At 41.0% G+C, this 22,018-nt stretch overlaps 1 pseudogene; it reads left to right on the top strand.

The window, feature by feature from the left end:
• LOC129564095 (histone-lysine N-methyltransferase PRDM9-like) overlaps nt 1-22,018 on the top strand; it is a 172,465-nt pseudogene that overhangs the window by 123,274 nt on the left and 27,173 nt on the right.

Here is a 22,018-nt window from a genome sequence, read left to right as displayed (position 1 = left end):
ACAACCTGGAGACAAGGATCGAGAAGATGCAAGAAAGGTTTAACAAGGATATAGAAGAAATAAAAAAAGAGTCAATATACAATGAATAGTGCAATAGACGAGATCAGACACACTTTGGAGGGAACCAACAGTAGAATAACGGAGACAAAAGACAGGATAAGGGAGATAGAAGATAGAAATATAGAAATAAATGAAACAGAGATGAAAAAAGAAAAACGAATTAAAAGACATGAGGACAATCTCAGAGACCTCTGGGACAATGTTAAATGCCCCAACATTCAAATTATAGGAGTCCCAGAAGAAGACAAAAAGAAAGACCATGAGAGAATACTTGAGGAGATAATAGTTGAAAACTTCCCTAAAATGGGGAAGGAAATAATCACCAAAGTCTAAGAAACCCAGAGAGTCCCCAACAGGATAAACCCAAGGCGAACTACTCCAAGACACAAATTGATCAAACCAACAAAGATCAAACACAAAGAACAAATATTAAAAGCACCAAGGGAAAAACAACAAATAACTCACAAGGGGATCCCCATAAGGATAACAGATGATCTTTCAATAGAAACTCTTCAGGCCAGGAGGGAATGGCAAGACATACTTAAACTAATGAAAGAAAATAACCTACAGCCCATATTACTATACCAGCAAGGATATGAATCAAATATGAAGGAGAAATCAAAAGCTTTACAGGCAAGCAAAAGCTGAGGAATTCAGCATCACCAAACCAGCCCTCCAACAAATACTAAAGGATCTTCTCTAGACAGGAAACACAGAAAGAGTGTATAAACTCGAACCCCAAAAAATAAAGTAAAAGGCAACGGGATCATACTTATCAATAATTACCTCAAATGTAAATGGGTTAAATGCCACAAACAAAAGACAAAGACTGGCTGAATGGATACAAAAACAAGACCCCTATATATGTTGTCTGCAAGAGACCCACCTCAAAACGAGGGACACATACAGCCTGAAAGTGAAAGGCTGGAAAAAAATATTCCATGCAAATAGGGACCAAAAAGAAAGCAGAAGTAGCAATACCATATCATATAAAACAGACTTTAAAACAAAGTCTGTGAAAAGAGACAAAGGAGGACACTACATAATAATCAAAGGATCAATCAAAGAAGAAGATATAACAATTATAAATATTTATGCATCCAACATAGGAGCACTGCAATATGTAAGACAATTACTAACAAATATGAAAAGGGAAATTAACAATAACACAATAATAGTGGGAGATTTTAATACCCCACTCACACCTATGGATAGATCAACTAAACAAAAAATTAACAAGGAAACACAAACGTTAAATGAAACAATAGACCTGTGAGACCTAATAGATATCTATAGGACATTTCACCCCAAAACAATGGATTTCACCTTCTTCTCAAGCGCACACGGAAACTTTTCCAGGATAGATCACATCTTGAACCATAAATCTAGCCTTGGTAAATTCAAAAAAATTGAAATCATTCCAAGCATCTTTTCTGACCACAATGCAGTAAGATTAGCTCTCAATTACAGGAGAAAAACTATTAAAGATGCCAACATATGGAGGCTGAACAACACGCTGCTGAATAACGAACAAATCATAGAAGAAATCAAAAAAGAAATCAAAATATGCATAGAAAAGAATGAAAATGAAATCACAACAACTCAAAACCTCTGGGACACTGTAAAAGTAGTCCTAAGGGGAAGGTTCATAGCAATACAGGCACACCTCAAGAAACAAGAAAAAAGTCAACTAAATAACCTAACTCCACACCTATAGAAACTACAAAAGGAAGAAATGAAGACCCCCAGGGTGAGTAGAAGGAAAGAAATCTTAAAAATAAGGGCAGAAATAAATGCAAAAGAAATGAAAGAGACCATATCAAAAATCAACAAAACCAAAAGCTGGTTCTTTGAGAGGGAAAATAAAATTGACAAACCACTAGCCGGATTCATCAAGAAACAAGGGGAGAAAAACCAAATCAATAAAATTAGAAATGAAAATGGAGAGATCACAACAGACAACACAGAAATATAAAGGATCATAAGAGACTACTATTAGCAATTATATGTCAATAAAATGGACAACTTGGAAGAAATGGTCACATTCTTAGAAAGGTACAACTTTCCAAAACTGAACCAGGAAGAAATAGAAAATCTTAACTGACCCATCACAAGCATGGAAATAGGAACTGTAATCAGAAATATTCCAGCAAACAAAAGGTCAGGTCCAGATGGCTTCACAGCTGAATTCTACCAGATATTTAGAGAAGAGCTAACACCTATACTACTCAAACTCTTCCAGAAAATTGCTGAGGAAGGTAAACTGCCAAACTCTTTTTATGAGGCTACCATCACCCTAATCCTGAAACCTGGCAAAGATGCCACAAAAAAGAAAACTACAGGCCAATATCACTGATGAACATAGATGCAAAAATCCTTAACAAAATTCTAGCAATCAGAATCCAACAACACATGAAGAAGCTTATACATTGTGACCAAGTGGGCTTTATCCCAGGAATGCAAGGACTCTTCAATATCCACAAATAAATGTAATACACCACATTAACAAACTGAAAAATAAAAATCATATGATTATCTCAATAGATGCAGAGAAAGCCTTCAACAAAATTCAACATTAATTTATGATAAAAAGCCTCCAGAAAATGGGAATAGAAGGAACATACCTCAACATAATAAAAGCTATATATGACAAACCCACAGCAAACATTATCCTCAATGGTGAAAAACTGAAAGCATTTCCCCTAAAGTCAGGAACAAGACAAGGGTGCCCACTCTCACCACTACTATTCAACATAGTTCTGGAAGTTTTGGCCACAGCAAGCAGAGCAGAAAAAGATATAAAAGGAATCCAAATTGGAAAAGAAGAAGTAAAACTCTCACTGTTTGCTGATGACATGATCCTGTACACAGAAAACCCTAAGGACTCTACCAGAAAACTACTAGAGCTATTCAATGAATAGAGTAAAGTTGCAGGATATAAAATCAACAAACAGAAACCCCTTGCATTCCTATGCACTTATAATGAGAAAATAGAAAGAGAAATTAAGGAAACAGTTCCATTCACTGTTGCAACGAAAAGAATAAAATATTTAGGGATATATCTACCTAAAGAAACAAAAGACTTATATATAGAAAACTATAAAACACTGGTGAAAGAAATCAAAGAGGACAGTAATAGATGGAGAAATATACCGTGTTCGTGGATTGGAAGAATAAATATTGTGAAAATGAGTATACTACCCAAAATAATTTACACATTCAATGAAATCCCTGTCAAGCTACCAACGGTATTTTTCACAGAGCTAGAACAAATAATCTCACAATTTGTATGGAAATACAAAAAACCTTGAAGAGCCAAAGCAATCTTGAGAAAGAAGAATGGAACTGGGGGAATCAACTTGTCGGACTTCAGACTATACTACAAAGTCACAGTTATCAAGACAGTATGGTACTGGCACAAAGACAGAAATATAGATCAATGGAACAAAATAGAAAGCCCAGAGATAAATCCACGCACCTATGGACAACTTATCTGTGACAAAGGAGGCAAGAATATAAAATGGAGAAAAGACAGTCTCTTTAACAAGTGGTGCTGGGAAAACTGGTCAGCCATTTGTAAAAGAATGAAACTAGAACACTCCCTAACACCATACACAAAAATAAACTCAAAATGGATTAAAGATCTAAATGTAAGACCAGAAACTATAAAACTCCTAGAGGAGAACATAGGCAAAACACTCTCCGACATAAATCACAGCAGGATCCTCCAAGACCCACCTCTCAGAATATTGGAAATAAAAGCAAAAATAAACAAATGGGACATCATTAAAATCAAAACCTTCCGCACAACAAAAGAAACTATAAACAAGGTGAAAAGACAGCCTTCAGAATGGGAGAAAATAATAGCAAATTAAACAACTGACAAGGAGTTAATCTCCAAAATATACAAGCAGCTCCTGCAACTCAATTCCAGAAACTAAACAACCCAATCAAAAAATGGTCCAAAGAAGTAAACAGACATTTCTCCAAAGAAGACATACAAATGGCTAACAAACACATGAAAAAAATGCTCAACATCCCTCATAATCAGAGAAATGCAAATCAAAATCACAATGAGATACCATTTCACGTCAGTCAGAATGGCTGCTATCCAAAAGTCTACAAGCAATAAATGCTGGAGAGGGTGTGGAGAAGAGGAAACTCTCTTACACTCTTGGTGGGAATGCAAACTAGTACAGCCACTATGGAGAACAGTGTGGAGATTCCTTAAAAAACTGGAAATAGAACTGCCCTACGACCCAGCAATCACACTCCTGGGCATACCCAACTAAGAAACCAGAATTGAAAGAAACACATGTACTCCAATGTTCATTGCAGCACTGTTTATAATAGCGAGGACATGGGAGCAACCTAGATGTTCATCTGCAGACGAATGGATAAGAAAGCTTTGGTACATATACACAATGGAATATTATTCAGCCATTAAAAAGAATACTTTTGAATCAGTTCTAATGAGGTGGATGAAACTGGAGCCTCTTATACAGAGTGAAGTAAGCCAGAACGAAAAACACCAATACAGTATACTAACGCATATATATGGAATTTAGAAAGATGATAATGATCACCCTGTATACGTGACAGCAAAAGAGACACAAGTGTATAGAACAGTCTTTTGGACTCTGTGGGAGAGGGCAAGGGTGGGATGATTTGGGAGAATGGCATTGAAACTTGTATATTATCATATGTGAAACGAATCGCCAGTCCAGGTTCGATGCATGAGACGGGATGCTCGGGACTGGTGCACTGGGATGACCCAAAGGGATGGGATGGGGAGGGAGGTGGGAGGGGGGTTCAAGATGGGGAACACATGTACACCCAGGGCGGATTCATGTCAATGTATGGCAAAACGAACCAATATAATATTGTAAAGTAATTAGCCTCCAATAGAAAAAAAAAAGAAAATTATTCAAGGTTGATAATTTATCAGTATGATTCTGTGTTAGTTGAGAAGTAATGTGTTGTCTATTAATAATAAATCCTAAGTAATCGCGGAGAGTCGGACACAACTGAGTGAGTGAACTGAACTGAACTGAACTGAATGGTAAGGTATAGAGATTTAGATTTTTTCAGAGGCAATGATTAACCCAAAGTTGTTTAAGCTTTGTTGAGCTATATCAAACATGTGTTGAGTTTCTAAAACAGATGGAGCCGAAAATAATATATCATCTATATAATGAATAACAAGAAAGTTAGGAAATTGTGTTTTTTATATATAGATTTAAGGGCTTTGGCTACATAATATTGATATATGGTGGGAGAATTCATCATTCCTTGAAGTAGTATAGTCTATTGGTGTTGTTTATGAGGTCCGGTGTGATTAAGATAAGGAAGAGAGAAAGCAAGTTTCTCTCAGTCTCTTCATGAAAGTAAAAGAGGAGAGTGAAAAGGTTGGCTTGAAGCTCAACATTCAGAAAACAAAGATCATGGCATCTGGTCCCATCACTTCATGGGAAATAGATGGAAAAACAGTGGAAACAGTGTCAGACTTTATTTTTTTGGGCTCCAAAATCACTGCAGATGCTGATTGAAGCCATGAAATTAAAAGATGCTTACTCCTTGTAAGGAAAGTTATGATCAACCTTGATAGTATATTAAAATGCAGAGACATTACTTTGCCAACAAAGGTCCGTCTAGTCAAGGCTATGGTTTTTCCCGTGGTCATGTATGGATGTGAGAGTTGGACTGTGAAGAAAGCTGATCACCGAAGAATTGATGCTTTTGAACTATGGTGTTGGAGAAGACTCTTGAGAGTCCCTTGTACCACAAGGAGATCCAACCAGTCCATTCTAAAGGAGATCAATCCTGGGTGTTAATTGGAAGGACTGATGCTAAAGCTGAAACTGCAATACTTTGGCCACCTCATGCGACGAGTTGACTCACTGGAAAAGACTCTGATGCTGGGAAAGGTTGGGGGCGGGAGGAGCAGGGGACGACGGAGAATGAGATGGCTGTATGGCATCACCTACTCTGTGGACATGAGTTTGAATGAACTCCGGGAGTTGGTGATGGACAGGGAGGCCTGGCGTGCTGTGATTCATGGGGTCGCGGAGAGTCGGACACGACTGAGCGACTGAACTGAACTGAGAGGGTGCAAAGGTATATTAACAAAGCAATCCTATAAATCTACAATAATAATATGCCAGTTTTGAGGAATAGTGATAGGTGATGGAATTCCTGGTTGCAATGCATTTATAGGTTTCATAGATGTATTAACATTTTTAAGGTCTGTTAAGAGATGTCATTTGTTAGATTTCTTTTTTTATAACAAAAATGGGAGGGTTCCAAGGGGAATAAGATTCCTCAATATGTTTTAATTTCAATTGTGTTGTTATGAGTTTCTTAGTAGTTTCCAATTTCTCTTTTGTCAAGGGCCATTGCTCTGTCCAAATAGGTTCGTCATTTTTCCAAGATATTTTAATAATTGTATTGGTTGTTAAATAAGCATTGGCCCTTAGGAAAAATGTCGAATATATATTTGAGTTTATCATAGCATAAGTAAATCTCTTCCTATTAGATTAAGGGGTGAATCTATCACATAAGATCTTAATGTTTCAGGTTGGCCTTTTCGCCCCTCATATGGATAAATTTGAGTACTCTGATAAACCTCTTGTATTTTGGTTTGAGAAATTTCTGCAATTTGGCAAGAGATTTTTTGTACAGGCCAGGATTTGGGCCATGAATGTTTGGATATAATAGTAATCAGATCCAGTGTCGAGGAGGCAAGAAAATCTTTTATTATTAATTTTGATATTTTTATTTGGTCAGGCATATCCAGATACCAATGATGTCCATAAGGATCGTTTTTTATCTGTATTGCTGAATCTACCTGTCCGTACAGCATTAGAGGAGTTAATAGAAATGTAAGGTAAAACACGCAATTGAGCAATTTTGTCCCCCTTTTTGAATTGCCATAGAATCTGAGATGACATCATAATTTGAATTTCTCCTTTATGGCATTGAAACATGTATGTTGTCATATGTGAAACAAATCACCAGTTCAGGGTCGATGCATGTTACAGGATGCTCGGGGCTGGTGTGCGGGGATGACCCAGAGGGAGGATAAAGGGAGGAGGGAGGTGGGAGGGGGTATCAGAAGGGGGAACTCATGTACACCCGGGGCGGATTCATGTCAATGTATGGCAAAACCAACCAATATAATATTGTAAAATAATTAGCCTCCAATTTAAAAAAACAAACAAAACTTTATTACAAACAAAATATATATATATATATATGAATCAATTATGCCAGGGCAAACAGTAATTCCTTTAGAAGTCAAACTAGATTGGCCAAGTAAAAGAATGAAGGTTTGTGGGGGCAAGGGACCAAAAAGTCTGGTAGGTATTTTAGAAGGGACTGTTTGAGGGTAAAGGAGAAAATCATTTAGGGATGGTATATCGACAGCAGCACTACTGGATGTTGAGGGTTTGAGGGAAAAGATGGAATTTGTTCCTGGTTTTTGTTGAAGGGGACCTGGGGCGTCTCCTGCTTGGAGTTTCCTGGAATAGGCTTTCCTTCAGTATCAAATTTAGATTTACGGTCTTTGGCCCAATGTATTATCCTATGGCAGTGAGGGCAGATTTTTGGAGGTCTTTTATTAGCCTTCTTAGGGCAGTCCCTTTTTAAAATGGTTCTTATCCCCACATCTTTCATTTCTCCTTTTAAAGCAAGCAGCCATTGTTTCAGCTAGCATTTGCATCTTTTGAATTTCTGATCCTAGATTGCTATAAGCCTTCAACTAATCAATAATAGTCTCAGTCTCATGAATTGGAACTATAGCCTTTTGACATTCTTGATTTGCATTTTCACAGAAACAAAAACAATGGTAACATCTGTGTGGAACCACAAAGGACGAAGAAGCACCATAGTGACCCTGAGAAAGACTAACACCCTGGCGGCATCTTCATCCCTGATTTCAGTCTATATTATGCACCTAAAGGCACCACAAAATATGTAGAACTGTATCAGAAACAGGCACAAAGACAAGAGAGCCCAGAAATAAATCTATAGGTTCATGGTAAGAACATACAACCCTGGAAAGGACAGTCCTCTCAATAAACCTTGCTGGGAAAAATGGATACCATACACCAAGGAACAACACTGGACTCCATTCTATACCACAGACAAAAACTGACTAAGAACCCACAACTTTTCACATCAAGCCCTAACAATCCTGGGTCCTCTGAGGACAGATACTGAGCAACAGCCACACACAGAAAGCTTCTTCCCAATTTTCCTCACCTTTTCCTTCAGTGGCACCACCTCCCTGCAGGTCCTGAGGAATCCAGACTCGATAGAAACCCACAGTGTACCAAAGATGGAGCCCCAGCAGGTCCTGAGGAAAAAAAGCTCCTGTCAACCTGAACTGAAGCCCAAAATGTCCCAAAGCCATAATGAGTCTTGAGGGGCCAGACTCCCATCATCCTGGATTGAACCCCAAAATGTATCAAAGCTGAAACCCCAGTGGATCCTGAGAAGACCAGCCTCCCATCAGCTTGAACTGAACCCCACAATGTCCCAGAACTGAAGGCCCAGTGGGTCCTCTGTAGCCAGACTCCCATCTCCCTGAACTGAACCCCACAAAGTTCCAAAGCTGAAACCCCAGCAGGTCCTGAAAAGACCAGACTCCTGTCAGCCTGAACTGAACCCCACAAAGTCCCAGCACTGAAGCCCCAGCAGGTCCTGAGGAGACCAGACTCACATCAGCCTGAACTAACCCCACAATATCCCAAAGCCAAAGCCATAATGGGCCCTGAGGGGCCAGACTCTCATCACCCTGGATTTTACCCCCAAAATGTATCAAAGCTGAAACTACAGAGGGTGCTGAGAAGACCAGACCCCCATCAGCTTGAACTGAAACCCACAATGTCCCAAATCCAAAGCCCCAGTGGATCCTCAGTGGCCAGATTCTCATATCCCTGAACTGAACCCAACGATATCCCAAAGCGGAAACCCCAGTGGGTCCTGAAAAGACCAGACTCCTGTCAGCCTGAACGGAATCCCACAATGTCCCAAAGCCAAAGCCATAATTGGTCCTGAGGAGCCAGACTCCCATCACCCTGGGTTTAACCCCACAATGTCCCAAAACCAAAACCCAAGCAGGTTCTGAGGAGACCAGACTCCCTTTCTTCCTGAACTGAATCCCACAATGTCCCAAACTGAAGCCCCAGTGGATTCTGAGGAGACCAGACTCCCCTCATCCTTAACTGAACCCCGCAATCCCGCTTGGGGTAGGAGTGTGGCAGGGAGGCGGGCTTCTCGCTCCCTGCCAGCCAATGAGATCTGCAGATCAAGCCAACCTCACTCAGGCATGTACAGCTTAGTGGAGACTCCACCCCCTCAGGGCAGTTCTGCTAGGTCCATCAAACTATGGAAATTCAAACTGAAATATTGCCAGTATCCAAAACTTCTCCAAAATAGTTATGGAATAATTAACTTGAAACTGTATAGAATGAAATGTAATCACCAAATTCACTCAAATTTATTAACAGATATTTAAATTTTGAAACTATCAAAATTGTGGACATAAACATAGAAAATCTACGTGACCTTGTGTTTGGCCTGTATATCATGAGCTTTGAGTTTTAACACACAATCTGTCAGTCCTCAAAATAAAAATATTGTGGACTTTATAGAATTAAAGATGTCTATTCTGAAGGACCTTGTCAGAAAATCAAAATACAAGCCAAAAACTGGGAGAAAAATATTTGCAAAATTCATATCTGATACAGGATTTGGACATAAAATAGCCAAAGACCTCTTGAACAACCCCATAAACAATGAGTAAAGATCTGAACAGATACCCAGTCAAAAAAGATATACAGATAGTACAAAAAAAAAACATGTTCAACATCATTCACCATTAGGGAATTACAAATTAAAGTCATGAGCTATCCCGCCACACATATTAGGACTGCAAAGCTTTAAATATATGACAATACCAATTGCTGGGTGCTGAGGAACAGCAGGAATCCCACCCCCCTCACTGCTGGTGGAACACATGCACAGCCACTTTGTAACACAGTTGGGCAGTTTTCTCCGAATCTCACCTTGGGATCCCACAATCGTACTTCCAGTATTTAGGAATCTGCTTTGAAAAATCCATGCCCAAATGCAAACAAAGATGGACTTAGGCATAGCAACACTATTCATAATAGTTAAAAGCTTGAAGTAATCAGGGTATCCTTCAATAGATGAATGCATAATCAAATTGGGGCATGTCCATGTCAAAGCATGTAGTACATGCCACCCCAGAATATGCCTCTCTGCTGTGAGGATTGCTTCAGTCTACCTAGAAGTGGGGGGGGGGGGGAAGTATCTCTGGAAACTATATAGCAATTGCCATTTTGTGATGGAAATTTACAAGAGAAATCTCTGCACTTAAGGGTTGTCCCTGTTTGCACCAGAAATAGAAGGATAATTAAAACTCAAGTAACTTATCAATGCAGAGGTCCCAACTTAAATCTATATACAATCATACCCTTCTTTACTGTGTTTTGTATGATAACCTTCCATAACGGGCTTCTCCCATTCTTCAGGGTCTTACTTCAGTTTTAAGCTGAAGATGGTATTTAAGGTGATGACTTTGAACATTTCAGGGAGTGACTCAGGTTTCTTTGGTAGCTCCCTTGTATACAGAAGCTATTTGTTGTTTTAGTCACTAAGTCGTGTCCGCTTCTTTGAGACCCCACAGACTGTACCCTGCCAGGTTCCTCTGTCAGTGGGATTCCCCAGGCAAGAACACTGGAGTGGCTGACAAAAATCACAGAAGGATCCTCTATGACCCATCTCCCAGAGTAATGGAAATAAAAGCAAAAATAAACAAATGGGACCTAATTAAACTTAAAAGCTTTTTCACAACAAAGGAAACTATAAGCAAGGTGAAAAGACAGCCTTCAGAATGGGAGAAAATAATAGCAAACGAAACAACTGACAAAGAATTAATCTCAAAAATATACAAGCAGCTCCTTCAGCTCAATTTTAGAAAAATAAACGATCCAATCAAAAAATGGGCCAAAGATCTAAACAGACATTTCTCCAAAGAAGACATACAGATGGCTAACAAACACATGTAAAGATGTGCATCATCACTCATTATCAGCGAAATTCAAATCAAAAGCACAATGAGGTACCATCTCACACTGGTCAGAATGGCTTCTACCAAAACGTCTACAAACAACGGGTTCGGGAGGGGGAACTCATGTACATCCGGGGGAGATTCATGTCAATGTATGGCAAAACCAACCAATATAATATTGTAAAATAATTAGCCTCCAATAAAAATTTTAAAAAAAGAGAAAAGATTTTGGTCTAGTGATCAAGAAATAATGTAACATAACAGAGTCAGAAATCAAGGCACAATGCTATGATTATCTTTATAACTTTGTATAAAAATCCTCCTCTAATTCTGGTTTCCATGGGGAAAATGTTTATTATTCTATGCAAAAATAATCTAATAATCATTTTTGAGGACCAATTAAAATGTACGTTAATAACACTGTAAAGTGATCTACAATTTTTAATTAAAAAAATGCTGGAGAGGGTGCAGAAAAAAGGGAACCCTGTTACACTGTTGGTGGGAATGCAAACTAGTACAGCCACTATGGAGAACAGTGTGGAGATTCCTTAAAAAACTGGGAATAGAACTGCCATACAACCCAGCAATCATACTGCTGGGCATACACACTGAGGAAACCAGACTTGAAAGAGACATGTGTACCCCAATGTTCATCACAGCACTGTTAATAATAGCCAGGAATGGAAACAACCTAGATGTCCATCAGCAGAAGAATGGATAAGAAAGCTGTGGTACATATACAGAGTGGAATGTTACTCAACTATTAAAAATAATGCATTTGAATCACTTCTAATGAGGTGGATGAAACTGGAGCCTATTATACAGCGTGAAATAAGTCAGAAAGAAAAACACCGATACAGTACATCAACGCAAATATACGGAATTTAGAAAGACGGTAACGATGACCCTATATCCGAGACAGCAAAAGAGACACAGATGTAAAGAACAGACTTTTGGATTTTGTGGGAGAAGGAGAGGGTGGGATGATTTGAGAGAATAACATTGAAATATGTATATTACCGTATGTGGAGTAGATTTCCAGTCCAGGTTTGATGCATGAGACAGGGTGCTCAGGGTTGGTGCACAGGGATGCACCTGAAGGATGGTTTGGGGAGGGAGGTGGGAGAGGGGTTCAGTATGGGGAGCACATGTACACCATGACTGATTCATGTCAATGTATGGCAAAAGCCACCACAATATTGTAAAGTAATTAGCCTCCAATTAAAAGAAATAAATTATTTTTAAAAAAAAAGGAATACTGGAGTGGGTTGCCATTTCCTTTTCCAGGGGATCTTCCCAACCCAGGGGTCAAACCCAAGTCACCTGTATTACAGGCAGATTCTTTACCACAAAGCCACCAGGGAAGCATAGAAGAGGCATGCTTCTGTTTTTTCTCCTGATAATTTGTCTTTTATTATGGAAGGGCAGAGTGAAAATTGTTTTTCCTCCCATACACATGCAATGGAATATTATTCAGCAGTAGAAAGGAATGACCCACCAAACCTTGAAAAGTATGGTTAAATCTCATGTGCATATTATTCAGTGAAAGAATGCAGTTTGAAGAGACAGCACACAGTATGACCTCATTTATGACATTCTAGGCAAAGCAAAGCTACATAGATGATAAGCAGATCATCTGCTGAAGTAGTTCCTGTGATGCTTTAGGATGGAAACCTGTCACTCTGCATTTGTCTATGTTCATCGATTTGTACAGCCCAAAGGATCAAACAATCTATTCAAGTATAGTTATTTAGAGTGTGGGAAAGTCGCAGGATGGAATACACAATGCAACAAAACATAACCACGTTAGAAATGCATGAAAAAATATATCTCACTGTAGGAGATGGAGCAAAATGTGTTGATGTTGAAAATGAATGAGATCTATACACAAAAAGCAAAATGGCCTGCACATAAACAGCGGGCTTCATTTTATGGAGATCTTTCCACAGTGTGGTAGCTAGCTATTCTGAGACCACTGTACATGTAATCTGAAGAGGAGAAAAGAACTGACAAATGCGGATGGTGGGGGCCAGGCTCCTTGCTGCAGGAGTGGGAAGTTACAGATAAGCAAAGAACAAGAGGATGAAGCTGAGTCCCTGACCACCACTCCTTCTGGCTCTGAGTTGTGTCCAACAGGACCACCATCACCTGCACATAGGCACTATAACCCATCTGCCTCCTCCTGGCCTTTCCCCTTCCTCCCTGTGATGGTTCCAGTGACATTTCCAGCCTTGTCCCCTCTCCCAGGCCTCTCCCAGGTTCATCTGTCCATCCATGGCCTCCCCATCTCACCCTGGGGTCTAATAGGCCCCTCAAGGACTGCGATCCTGCTGCTCCCCACACCCAGGAGGCAGCCCCAACTTCTCCAGCTGCTGAGCTCAGATACCTGGTGTAACCAAGCAGGAGCTTATAGGGCTTTTCAGGACAGACCTCATCCCATATCCTCTGCTGTAGCTCTTCTCTGAAGTATGGAGATAACAGTGTCTGATGCACACTCCAGGAGTTGTTTTACAGATGCTAAAAGCCCCACTGAGTGGAACAAGTTGACTACTACATGAGCATGAACACGTAACCCCAGGAGCTTCCACTGCCTGAGAATGTATGAGGTTAGCCACCTGTTACCTCACCAACCAGAGAACTGTGCATCAGTGGATCACATACTCTGTGACCGCCCCCCCCCCTTGAGGCCTGTACAAATGCTTTCCTGAAACCCTTCAGGCATTTCAGTGTTTAGAGCATGAGTTACCTGTCCTCCACGTATTGGTGCCTTTGCAATTAATGCTGCACTTTCCTTTACCACAAGTGGTGTCAAGCAACTGGCTTTACTGCACTCAGGGGTATGCACTCAAGTTTGGGTCAGTAACACCGAGGCCCCCCAGGTTCCCAGGTCCTTGTGCCCCAGGGACTGTCAGCTCCTCCTCCAGGGCGTGTGCCCAACCCCCACACGAAGTCCCCTCTAGGAACACGGCCCTGGCCCAAGCCTAATCCCTCCATCAGGCCCCGACAAAGGTCCCTGCCCCCACGGTGTATCTCACATCCCACCCCAACATGGTCTTTCTGAAGCCTAAACAAGACCATGCCCCTATCCTCCCTGTGATTCCCCTCACCTGATGAAGCCAGGCCTTAATCCATTCCAGGTGACTCCAAGGTCCTCATTCTCTCCAGACTCTACCTGTGTGACCACTGTCTGTGCCCGTCTATATGGGACTATGGTGGTCTCTTAAATGAGAGTTATTTTATACACAAGAATGGGGTGAATGGTGGCCACCAAAGATGTGTCCCCCTAGAACAGGGCCATATCTGGGAAAAGGATCTTTGCAGATGTAGTTAAGGATCTCAAGGTAAGGTCATCTAGGGTTAGGGTGACCTTCAATCCAACTGACAGAGTCCTTAGAAGATATGAAAGAGGACACAAATGAGAAGCCTCATGAAGATGGAGGCAGAGATGGGAGGGAGCGGGCCACAAGCCCAGGGACCCGTGAAGACCCAAAGCTGGAAAAGGCAGGAAAGACCCTATCCTGGAGCCTCTGGAGGGACCTCAGCCCTGCACCACCTTGATCTCAGGTGTCTAGTCTCCAAGAATGGGGGAGGATGAACTCCTGTTGTTTTAAACCACCCAACATGTGGTCATTTGTTAGAGAAGCCACAGAGAACTCACACAGTCCATGCTCTGTAGGGTCCTAGAAGTGTGGATCTCACTAAAGGCAGATGGAGGCTGGATTACAGAACCCTTAGAGTCAGCACTGGTCCCTCAGAAATGCTAAGCAGTGGCTGGACTCCAGAATGTTGAGGGATCAAGTCTGAAGACTGTCCCTAGGTGTACTGGCTGCAATGCCTCCCCAGGTTCTTACATCTGTACACGTGGCATAGTAAGTATCTAGTCCTGAGTGAGGACATTTAATGTCACTGTTCACATTGCTCATTAAGAACCCACCTGATACATAGGTGAAGACCCAATTAAGATACTTTCTACACCAATGAGCAATTCTGAAGATGTTTGGGGGTGGGGACATGTGCAGACAGCAGCTTGTCCGCCCTCTCACCCCTCCTCTACCCTCCCCACCCCCTACTTCACCCTCCCCCTCCCTCCTCCTGCCGTCTCAGCCCTTCCTCCACCCACCCCAACCCCCATCCCCACTCCCACAAGGAGGGTCCTCAGTGGGAAGCTGGGGGACCATGCAGAGGCATCTTTAAGTAAATGCTGCCTGATCCCCGGGCTAGCTGCTCCTGAACATTCTCCACCCATCCCAGTTAAAATGTGCAAAGAAAGTTAGAGATACCAAGGAAACATTTAATGCAAAGATGGGCACAGTAAAGGACAGAAATGGTATGGACCTAGTGGAAGCAGATGATATCAAGTCGAGGTGGCAAGAATACACAGAAGAATTATAAAAAGATCTTAATGACCTAGATAACCATGATGATTTGATCACTCACCTAGAGCCAGACAACCTAGAATGTGAAGGCAACTGGGCCTTAGGAAGCATCGCAATGAACAAAGCTAGTGAAGGTGATGGAATTCCAGCTGAGCTGTTTGAAATCCTGAAAGATGATGCTGTGAAAGTGCTGCACTCAATATGTCAGCAAATTTGGAAAACTGAGCAGTGGCCACAGGACTGGAAAAGGTCAGTTTTCATTCTAACCCCAAAGAAGGGCAATGCCAAAGAATGTTCAAACTACCCCACAACTGCATTGATTTCACATGTTAGCAAAGTAATGCTCAAAATTCTCCAAGTGAATCTGCAACAGTACATGAAACAAGAACTGGAAAAGGCAGAGGAACCAGATATCAGACTGCCACTATATCATAAAAAAAAATCCACTGGATCATAAAAAAGCAAGAGAATTCCAAAAAAACATCTAATTCTGCTTCATTGACTATGCTAAAGCCTTTGATTGTGTGGATCACAGCAAACTGTGGAAAATTCTTAAAGAGATGGGAATACCAGAACACCCTATCTGCCTCCTGCAAAAAGTTATCCACATCATGAAGCAGTAGTTAGAACCTAACATGGACCACTGAACTGATTCCAAATTGGGAAAGGAGTATGTCGAGACTGTATATTGCCACCCTGCTTATTTAACTTACATGCAGAGTACATCACAAGAAATGCTGGTGTGGATAAAGCACAAGCTGCAATTAAGATTGCCAGGAGAAATATCAATAACCTCAGAGATGCAGATGATACCACCATTATGGGACAAAGCAAAGAGAAACTAAAGAGCCTCTTGATGAAAGTGAAAGAGGAGAGTGAAAAAGTAGGCTAAAATGTTAACATTCATAAAAGTAAGATCATGGCATCCGGTCCCATCACTTCATGGCAAATAGATGGGGAAACAATGGAAACAATGAGAGACTTTATTTCATTGGGCTTGAAAATAATGCAGATGGTGACTTCAGTCATAAAATTAAAAGACGCTTGTTCCTTCAAAGAAAAGCTATAAAATTCTGAGACAACATATTAAAAAGCAGACACATTACTTTGCTGACCAACGTCTGTCTAGTCAAAGCTAAGGTTTTTCCAGAAGTCACCTATGGATGTGAGAGCTGAGTGGTGAAGAAATGTTGCTTTTGAACTGTGGTGTTGGAGAAAACTCTTGAGAGTCCCTTGTACTGCAAGGAGATCCAACCAGTCCATCCTAAAGGAAATCAGTCCTGAATATTCACTGGAAAAACTGATGCTGAAGCTCCAATAATGTGGCCTTCTGATGTGAAGAATTGACTCATTGGAAAAGACCCGGATGCTGGGAAAGATTGAAAGTGGGAGGAGAAGGGGATGACAGGGAATGAGATGGTTGGATGGCATCACTGACTTGATGGACATGAGTTTGAGCAAGCTCCGAGAGTTTGTGGTGGACAGGGAACCCTGACCCACTGCAATCCATGGGGTTGCAAAAAGTTATACACGATTGAGCAAATGAACAGAACTAGGGAACACTGAGTTAAAATCATGAGATATCACACCACACATATTAGGACTGCTACATTCCATATACATGACACTATCAACAGCTGGAGGATGAGGAACAAGAAGTCTCCCCCACTGCTGGTGGTATGTATGTGCGGCCACTTTATAACACAGCTGGGCAGTGTTTTCTAAAGCCAAAACACTGGATCCAACAATCATATGTTCAGTGTTGTCAACTGCTTTGAAAATTTATCCCAAATTCAAACAAGGATGCAATTATGCACAGCAGCACTATTCATAATAGCTAAAAATTGAAAAAAAAATTAGGATATCCTTCAAAAGATGAATGCATAAGCAAAGTGGGATACATCCATGTCAAGATGAGTAGATTATGCCACCCCAAGATATGCCTCTCTGGCATAAGGATTATTTCAGTCTAATTTTTAAAAAGAAATAACAGAAATATCAGAAAACTAAGTAGTGATTGCCCTATTGTGAAGGACGTTTGCAACAGAGAACTCTATATAGTTATATGGAATTTAGAAAGAGGATAATGATAACCCTGTATACGAGACAGCAAAAGAGATGCAGGTGTATAGAACAGTCTTTTGGGCTCTGTGGGAGAGGTGAGGGTGGGATGATTTGGGAGAATGGCATTGAAACATGTATATTATCATATGTGAAATGAATCGCCAGTCCAGGTTCGATGCATGATACAGGATGCTCGCGGCTGGTGTACTTGGATGAACCAGAGGGATGGGATGGGGAGGGAGGTGGGAGGGGGGTTAAAAATGTACACATGTACCCCCCGGGGCAGATTTGTCAATGTATGGCAAAACCAATACAATAATGTAAAGTAATTAGCCTCCAATTAAAATAAATTTTAAAAATTAAAAAAAATAAAGACTATCCCTCTTTGCACCAGAAATATTGTCACCTTGCTTATTTAAGTTATATGCAGAGTACATCATGAGGAACACTGGGCTGGAAGAAGCACAAACTGGAATCAAGATTGCCTGGAGAAATATCAGTAATCTCAGATATTCAGATGACACTACCCTTATGGCAGAAAGTGAAGAGGAACTCAAAAGCCTCTTGATGAAAGTGAAAGAGGAGAGTGAAAAGGTTGGCCTGAAGCTCAACATTCAGAAAACAAAGATCATGGCATCTGGTCCCATCACTTCACGGGAAATAGATGGAAAAAGAGTGGAAACAGTGTCAGACTTTATTTTGGGGGGCTCGAAAATCACTGCAGATGCTGATTGCAGCCATGAAATTAAAAGATGCTTACTCCTTGGAAGGAAAGGTATGACCAACCTAGACAGTATATTGAAAAGCAGAGACATTACTTTGCCAACCAAGGTCCGTCTAGTCAAGGCTATGGTTTTTCCCGTGGTCATGTATGGATGTGAGAGTTGGACTGTGAAGAAAGCTGATCGCCGAAGAATCGATGCTTTTGAACTGTGGTGTTGGAGAAGACTCTTGAGAGTCCCTTGTACCGCAAGGAGATCCAACCAGTCCATTCTAAGGGAGATCGACCCTGGGTGTTCATTGGAAGGACTGATGCTAAAGCTGAAACTGCAATACTTTGGCCACCTCATGCGATGAGTTGACTCACTGGAAAAGACTCTGATGCTCGGAAAGGTTGGGGGCGGGAGGAGAAGGGGACGACGGAGAATGAGATGGCTGGATGGCATCACCGACTCTGTGGACATGAGTTTGAGTGAACTCCGGGAGTTGGTGATGGACAGGGAGACCTGGCGCGCTGTGATTCATGGGGTCGCGGAGAGTCGGACACAACTGAGCGACTGAACTGAACTGAACTGAACTGAACTCTCAAGTAATTCTTATCAGTGGAGAGGTCCTCACTTAAATCTTAAACAATCATACACCTCTTCACTATGTTTGCATGATGACCTGTCATAACAGGCTTCCACCTTCTCCAACGTCTTTCTTTTATTTTTCTATAAAGATCGTATTTGAGGTGATGGCTTTGGGCATTTCAGGGAGTGACCCAGGTTTCCTGGATAGTTCCCCTATATACAGGAGCTATAAAAGTTATTAAATGTGTGCTTTTCTCCTGGTGATGTCTCAAACTCACTGCTTTTATAAAGGAACCAGAGAATGAGACTGGGCTCCTGCAGGCTACTCCTCATCTAAGTTCCTTCTATCAGTGTTGCAGTGAAAAGGAAAAAAGAGAAATGATTTTCTTTTCTTTCCAGAGAACAAAGAAGATAAAGAGAACAGTGAGCAAGCCTGATCCCTTTTAGATTTTCCTTTACTGCTCCTAATCTGTACTCCGTAACTAAGTTTATTATCTGCCCCCTAACTCTGCTTGAGCTACATCCTGCACCTATTCTCCTCTGATCCCATGCTACTTACACCCTGGTGCTTGCCTTTCCCACAGACCACCCCTTGTAGTTCTCCTTATTGCATTTCAGAAAGAAAGCAGCAATACAATGAACCAGAGACAAACGGACCTAGTTACCGGGCTACCAGATACCAGCTCTGATTATTGTGGGGTTTTATTGCTGTTGATATTTTCTAATTTTAGTTATTTATTTATTGTCTATTTCTGGACATGCTTGGTCTTTGCTGCTGTGTGGACTTTCATCTAGTTCAGTGTGGGCTTCTCCTTCTTGCAGTGTGAGGGCTTCTCATTCAAATACAGAGCCTGTGCTCGAGAGACTTGGAGTCGCAACTGCTGAGCCCATGTGCTACAACTACAGAAGCCCACACACTCTGGAGCCTCTGCTCCACAACAAGAGAAGACACCACAATGAGAAGCCCTCACACCACAAGGAAGAGAAGTCCCCACTCACTGAAACTAGAGAAAACCCATGCACAGCAAAAAAGACAGTGCAGCCAAAAATAGATGCATGAAATAAACAAGAAAATCAACACTTTAACAGCTTTATCCCAGGAATGAAAGGATTCTTCAATATCAGCAAATCAATCAATGTAATACACTACATTAACAAACTGAAAAATAAAAATCATACCCTGCTTATTTAAGTTATGTGCAGAGTACATCATGAGGAACGCTAGGCTGGAAGAAGCACAAGCTGGAATCAAGATTGCTGGGAGAAATATCAATAACCTCAGATATGCAGATGACACCACCCTTAGGGCAGAAAGTGAAGAGGAACTAAAAAGCCTCTTGATGAAAGTGAAAGAGGAGAGTGAAAAGGTTGGCTTGAAGCTCAACATTCAGAAAACAAAGATCATGGCATCTGGTCCCATCACTTCACGGGAAATAGATGGGGTAACTGTGGAAACAGTGTCAAACTTTATTTTTGGGGGGGCTCCAAAATCACTGCGGATGCTGATTGCAGCCATGAAATTAAAAGATGCTTACTCCTTGGAAGGAAAGGTATGACCAACCTAGACAGTATATTAAAAAGCAGAGATATTACTTTGCCAACAAAAGTCCGTCTAGTCAAGGCTATGGTTTTTCCCGTGGTCATGTATGGATGTGAGAGTTGGACTGTGAAGAAAGCTGAGCGCTGAAGAATTGATGCTTTTGAACCGTGGTGCTGGATAAGACTCTTGAGAGTCCCTTGTACTGCAAGGAGATCCAACCAGTCCATTCTAAAGGAGATCAATCCTGGGTGTCCACTGGAAGGACTGATGCTGAAGCTGAAACTGCAATACTTTGGCCACCTCATGCGACGAGTTGACTCACTGGCGCTGGGAAGGATTGGGGGCAGGAGAAGAAGGGGATGACAGAGAATGAGATGGCTGGATGGCATCACCAACTCGACGGACATGAGTTTGAGTGAACTCCGGGAGTTGGTGATGGACAGGGAGGCCTGGCGTGCTGTGATTCATGGGGTCCCAAAGAGTCGAACACGACTGAGCGACTGAGCTGAACTGAACGGATGATTATCTCAATAGATGCAGAGAAAGCCTTCGACAAAATTCAACATCCATTTATGATAAAAACCCTCCAGAAAGTGGGAATAGAAGGGACATATCTCAACATAATAAAAGCTATATATGACAAACCCACAGCAAACATTATCCTCAATGGTGAAAAATTGAAAGCATTTCCCCTAAATTCAGGAAAAAGACAAGGGTGCCCACTCTCAACACTACTATTCAACATAGTTCTGGAAGTTTTGGCTACAGCAATTAGAGCAGAAAAAGATATAAAAGGAATACAAATTGGAAAAGAAGAAGTAAAACTTTCACTGTTCGCTGATGACATGATCCTCTACACAGAAAACCCTAACGACTCTACCAGAAAACTACTAGAGCTAATCAATGAATACAGTAAAGTTGCAGGATATAAAATCAACACATAGACATCCCTTGCATTCCTATACACTAATAATGAGAAAATAGAAAGAAAAATTAAGGAAACTATTCCATTCACTGTTGCAATGAAAAGAATTAATTACTTAGGAATATATCTACCTAAAAAACAAAAGACTTGTACATAGAAAACTATAAAACACTGGTGAAAGTAATCAAAATGACACTGATAGATGGAGAAATATACCGTGTTCGTGGATTGGAAGAATAAATATTGTGAAAATGAGTATACTACCCGAAGTAATTTATACATTCAATGCAATCCCTATCAAGCTACCAACGATATTTTTCACAGAGATAGAAGAAATAATCTCACAACTTGTATGGAAATATAAAAAACCTCGAATAGCCAAAGCAATCTTGAGGAAGAAGAATGGAACTGGGGGAATCAACCTGCCAGACTTCAAGCTCTACTTCAAAGCCACAGTCATCAAGACAGTATGGTACTGGCATAAAGACAGAAATATAGATCAATGGAACAAAATAGAAAGCCCAGAGATAAATCCACACACCTATGGACACCTTATCTTTGACAAAGGAGGCAAGAATATAAAATGGAGAAAAGACAGTCTCTTTAACTAGTGGTGCTGGGAAAACTGGTCAGCCACTTGTAAAAGAATGAAACTAGAACACT

This window comes from Moschus berezovskii, chromosome X (genome assembly GCF_049115385.1).
Source record: "Moschus berezovskii isolate FMDL1 chromosome X, NW_MosBer_1.0, whole genome shotgun sequence".
Taxonomy (NCBI): domain Eukaryota; kingdom Metazoa; phylum Chordata; class Mammalia; order Artiodactyla; family Moschidae; genus Moschus; species Moschus berezovskii.
Note: the sequence above shows the minus strand (reverse complement) of the source record. Positions and strands in the feature narration are given on the sequence as shown.